The following is a 5,159-nucleotide window of genomic DNA, read 5'->3' as shown; positions in this document are numbered from 1 at the left end:
CATACACACATATCTACAATTCTAAAAGGAAGATATAGAGAACAGGGAAGCTGTCCACGTCACTTATTAAATTCCTCCAATCACAACATTTCATTAAAACACGTCAGTTGGGCTTGGACTTGAGTTTATTGAGTTTGGGACAGAAGTCTCGAGGATCTACGGCTCTCCCTCTTCGTCTTCTTCGCTTGATACCACAGTGATTCAGTTCGATTGATCCACTTCTGCATAATCAATACTCCACTACAACTCCGGGATCTCAAGTTCCACATCATCTCGGGGTCTCCCGGTTTCAACCTCTCCGGGATGTTTTCTGGAGAGTATGACCGAGTTGAGCGGTTCGTGTCGACGGCGGCAAGGGTTCTACAACATCGTTCTTATAGACTTTCGCTTGACGAAGATTATCAAGATGATCGTAATGAACTTGCCCTTTTCTTTACTGGACCATTTGACTAGGGACATTTTGAACTCATGTTGCTACTGATGATATTGGGCTGGGAACATTGCAGTTTCTGATGATGAGATACTCCAGAAAGCATCTGGCGAGCCATTCGTTTGACCTCCACGAAAAGTTCCCACCTTCTCTGGCTTCTTAAATTATATTGAGTTTGACTCCGAGAAATCCGTTAGAAGGTGCGTTGTTACCTATCCAAACTAACCAAGTAAGACATTCCAAAGTACGATTTGTTCCCTTTTGCTTACAAATCTCTTACTAAGAGGTTTTCTTACCTTTTCAATAAAATGGATTGTTTGAGAGGGACATGAGCTGTATGGGTGCGAGGATGGGGCTAGGGATGTTTGCTGGGGAGGTTTGTATTCTCTTTTCTTTTATACTTTTGTTGGTTTGGGAAAACTTTGTAAATGTCATAGAGATGCGTTGTCCATTATTTTTTGTAGTTAGGGAGCTTGAATCTTGAAGATATGCTCAATGCTGCATCACCTGGTATTTGACGAAATAGCAGTTATATCCAAGGCACGTATGTTGAAATCCCCTGAAGATGAACTTTGTTTTTTATAACTAATGTCTAATGTTTAGATCTCTTGAGTCTTGACAGGTTCTTCAATTTATGGAGTCACCAGAATACAATAGGTTTACACATATAGTCTTCGATACTGCTCCCACGGTTAGTATATATATTCTAAGTCTAGAGTATTCCACTTGGTGGATTCTGTTATAATTTTCGTATAGTGTTCTTGCAGGGACATACTTTGCGGCTTCTTTTTTCTGTCCAATTTCTATGATTCTTCAATTGGAAAAATAACAAAGGTTTGATGATTCAGTTTTTTATCCTTTTGTTATCTTTAGCTTAGCTTAGCTATATTTGATATTCAGCTCAAGAAGAAGATCACTGCGGCAGCTTCAGCATTTACGTCCGTCTTTGATAAAAAGGAGATGCAACAACAAGGACCTGTAAGTATAGGCCTTTTCTCCTGAATCAATACTTTTTTCGAATTCTTCTAAAGATTCTTTTTTTTGAGACAGTCCAACGAGTTGGACCAACTGAAAGATAGAATGGAGAAAGTTCTAAATGTTTTCTGTGATGTGGACACTACTGAGTTTGTCATTGTAACCATCCCAACGGTAGCACCATTCTCTTACCTGTTCATAAAGATCATTAGTTTACATGTGGTTACTGAGACACTTAATTAGCTTTATTCTTCTACCCCATTAAGGATAAATTTGAATAGGACTTGGTCTCTCCTTCTGGCATATTCACTTGGCTATTACCTTTCCTTTTAGGTCATGGCAATAAATGAGTCTTCGGGATTACATGCATCTTTAAGAAAAGAAAATGTGCCAGTTCACAGGCTTATTGTTATACAATTGTGTTTGTTGCATTCAACTGAGTTATGTCTAAGCTGACAGGTGTCAGGGCTGCAGAGGTTACAAACCCTATGGTATCCTCCATAAGAATATTATAATCTTTGTTTACGGTACCATTTTAATTCATCACAATTTATTGTGTTTGATCAAATTTAGGGACAAGATGAACAAGACCCAAGAGGCTATCAACTCCCTCAATTCCTAAAGACATTGTTGGAAATACATACATATTCTATCTCAAGCTCAGTGAATTCAATTTCTCGGCTAATCATAAGTCCTTCACTATTGCAAGGATCTTCGATCCCACTGATAGGATACCAGGACCTTTTTTTGCTCCACATGTACATCAATAAAAATAATATATTTACTTGACTCCTTATATAACAAAAATAGTAATATGTTCTACTGTTTCTCAATAGGGTGGTGCCCACAACCCTGATGATGATAAGCATGGAAAGAAATGTGCTTCTTCCAAGTTCCATTTTGGTGTCTCCTCTGGCTGTAATCCCCCTGAGGGTGGTGACGAACCCAAGGAACCATCTGATGCTGAGGGAACCATACCAAACAGTGAGCAATAGGAATCAATTTCTGAGGACGTTTGTGACGTCGCCCAAGGTTCACCAGAAGGGAAATCCACTGAAGAAGGCCCGAAATGCATAGATCTTTGAAGGAGATGATATGAGGAACTAAGCCAATGTGTTGACATATGCTTTGTCTTTTTTTCATTCGGTTTATGTTAGGACAGAAGGTCCCCTATCTAATTTACAATTCTGTTGCATTTGTTTTCGTTTCCAGTTGCTAGACGTTTGAAGTTTTTTAATATTACTCTTTTCTTATTTTATAATGAACCATTCTCATGCAAGACAGGACCCAATACATAGATGAAACATATAATCAATTTGCTCTTGGTTATGTCGTCATTATAAGCCAACTCTTAATCAAATGCCTCTGCGTAAAAGGAAAACTAAGCAAATAATGACAGACATTGATAACATATTTTGCATGAAAAATCTTCGAACAAGGAATGTGATTCATACAAAGGACCAGAAATCCCACCATGGAAATATATAAAAGTTTCCCAAATTCCTAAGAATAGCAATATCTACGATAGTTTTCTAATTTTCCATACAGTTTACTTATTCTACCTTACTTTCAGACTTTGACGAAACAGAACATCAGATATTCAGTAACTTGATTTCGCTCATATGCTCAAGATTTATTAAAATGTGTAAGAAAATTTAGTCAACCTACAAATAACCTTCATGGAAAACAGAAAACATACAAAAGTTCCTTCTATACTGTTACGTTTAAGTAAGGCCCTCTTTACTACCTCCGCCAGCTTCAATCCTCTCACTAATCAACCGAAAAATCATGGACTGGGTCTCCTCCTTCAGACATGAGAACTCTGAAGAATAAGCAACTGCATGAAGCTATTTCTTTCTCTGTTTTCATTGGCTTTGTTTTGCGATTTCAGCATTTACTCTCCCCACTCCATCTCCAATGTTGTTTAACTACTGCAGCCAAACAGAAAAATACAAAAACAGGGCCAGGAACCTCGGGGCTTCTCATCCAAAATTGCTTGACTAAGACGTTCTCTAATTATGGACCTCCGTCATCTTCTTTCAAATAAAATGTGTCGACCAGATCCACATTAAAATCATCACATGTAACAACCAATTATAGAAAAAATAAATATATTATATTATATTACATTACATAACTATGTAACCACCGATTAAGCTCCAAAACTATCTTTCATAAACAGGAAACTCTTAAAGAAAATCATATTTAGTAGAAATATGCTAACCAATTTATTTATGCAAACATGTTAATGGATAGCTGACCATTGTAGATTCCCATTAACTTACTAATATAGTTGTAATGGTTTTTTCCTTTACTTTCGCCGCATGTACACAAAAATAAGTTTGTTCATTGAATTATTTTCCTACTATATAAATAATTGTTACTCAAACATTACGAAAACCCATTTGAGTTGAACAATAGATGTTGTCAATGATCCGAATATTATAAAACATAGCCAACCGTCAACCAAAAGAACCTCTTTGATGTTATGCGTTCTTAACCATCAACAAATTTTAATTACGGATATAGGAAGCTATACTTTATAACATTAGCATAACATAAAATAGATCCAAAAAGTAATATCACAAATAAACAACAATCCGCCCTACGGGCGAACAAACCCCTAGTATAAATAACAACGTGATATATAATGTAATTGAGTATTCTAATAATTGGCAACCGTTTCATATGCAAGATACATTTATATATGACCTGATAAAAATATGTATATGATTCATTATTTAACTTTTAGTTAATTGGACCTGTTGTTCGTCTATTGATTACCTATTACAATTTTGAAAATAAATACGCCCTCCGCTTTTTAATATATACATTTTAAAAAGGCACATAGATTAAAAAATATCTACTTTTATATTTTTAAAAAAATATCATTATCTATACATCTACTCATAATTTGACCAATAGTAAAATAGGTTGCAGGGATGATTGGTTCAGATGTAGTTGCAAAAATTTTACTATAGAATTTACTATGTAAATTTTTTTGATGTAGTTGTAGAAATTAAATGAAAAATAAATAAAATTTCTACATCAATTATTTTTTTCTTACTTAAAAAACAAGGCTTCTATAACCATTTTTTTTTTAAAAAAAATTGTTTTAACTTTAAAAACTAGTTTAAACATGATTGGTAATTTATATAGTTGTAGATTTTGCTACATCCTAAACAATCATCCTAAAAATTTTACTATAAAATTTAGTATGTAAATTTTTTTGATGTAGTTGTAGAAATTAAATGAAAAATAAATAAAATTTCCACATCAATTATTATTTTTACTTAAAAAAACAAGGCTTCTATAACCATTTTCTTAAAAAAAATTGTTTTAACTTTAAAAACTAGTTTAAACATGCATATAACATGAATTATTTAACAAAATTTATCTTGAAAATCGAAAACGTTATCTAATTTAAAATAAAAGAAATTCATGAAAAAAAACAAAGTATTTAAAACGGATGGAGTATAAAATGTGACGCACTATGTGTAATAATGATATCTAGAAGGTGGACCATATTATTTTTAGCTCTATTAAACATTAAAGTTAAATTATCCAAAACTGACAAAACTAAATATTAATTCAGACTACTCATGTTTTTTTTTTTTTTTTTAAAGACTACTCATGTTGTTGAGAGAATTGGTTTTACATTTGGCCCAGTTTAGATTGTTGCCGTACTGAGTAAAGAAAAATAATTATGGAGCTTCTGCAATTAGGATTTATTACAAGCTCACGAGTCAACAAG

The 5,159-nt window shown here is 33.8% G+C and overlaps 3 long non-coding RNA genes across 3 annotated transcripts; all 3 read left to right on the top strand.

Annotated features, from left to right (window-relative positions):
• Positions 1–382: 382 nt before the first annotated feature.
• On the top strand, positions 383–936 carry LOC106298477. Its single transcript, XR_001261478.1, has 4 exons — positions 383–412; positions 507–659; positions 753–806; positions 895–936. It is a non-coding gene; the product is annotated as an uncharacterized LOC106298477 (long non-coding RNA).
• A 13-nt stretch (positions 937–949) lies between these two features.
• LOC106298468 lies at positions 950–1,293 on the top strand. Its single transcript, XR_001261475.1, has 3 exons — positions 950–974; positions 1,053–1,121; positions 1,198–1,293. It is a non-coding gene; the product is annotated as an uncharacterized LOC106298468 (long non-coding RNA).
• A 188-nt stretch (positions 1,294–1,481) lies between these two features.
• LOC106297553 lies at positions 1,482–2,666 on the top strand. Its single transcript, XR_001261443.1, has 4 exons — positions 1,482–1,579; positions 1,739–1,896; positions 1,979–2,163; positions 2,242–2,666. It is a non-coding gene; the product is annotated as an uncharacterized LOC106297553 (long non-coding RNA).
• The last annotated feature ends 2,493 nt before the right edge of the window (positions 2,667–5,159 follow it).

This window comes from Brassica oleracea, chromosome C1 (assembly GCF_000695525.1).
Source record: "Brassica oleracea var. oleracea cultivar TO1000 chromosome C1, BOL, whole genome shotgun sequence".
Taxonomy (NCBI): domain Eukaryota; kingdom Viridiplantae; phylum Streptophyta; class Magnoliopsida; order Brassicales; family Brassicaceae; genus Brassica; species Brassica oleracea.
Note: the sequence above shows the minus strand (reverse complement) of the source record. Positions and strands in the feature narration are given on the sequence as shown.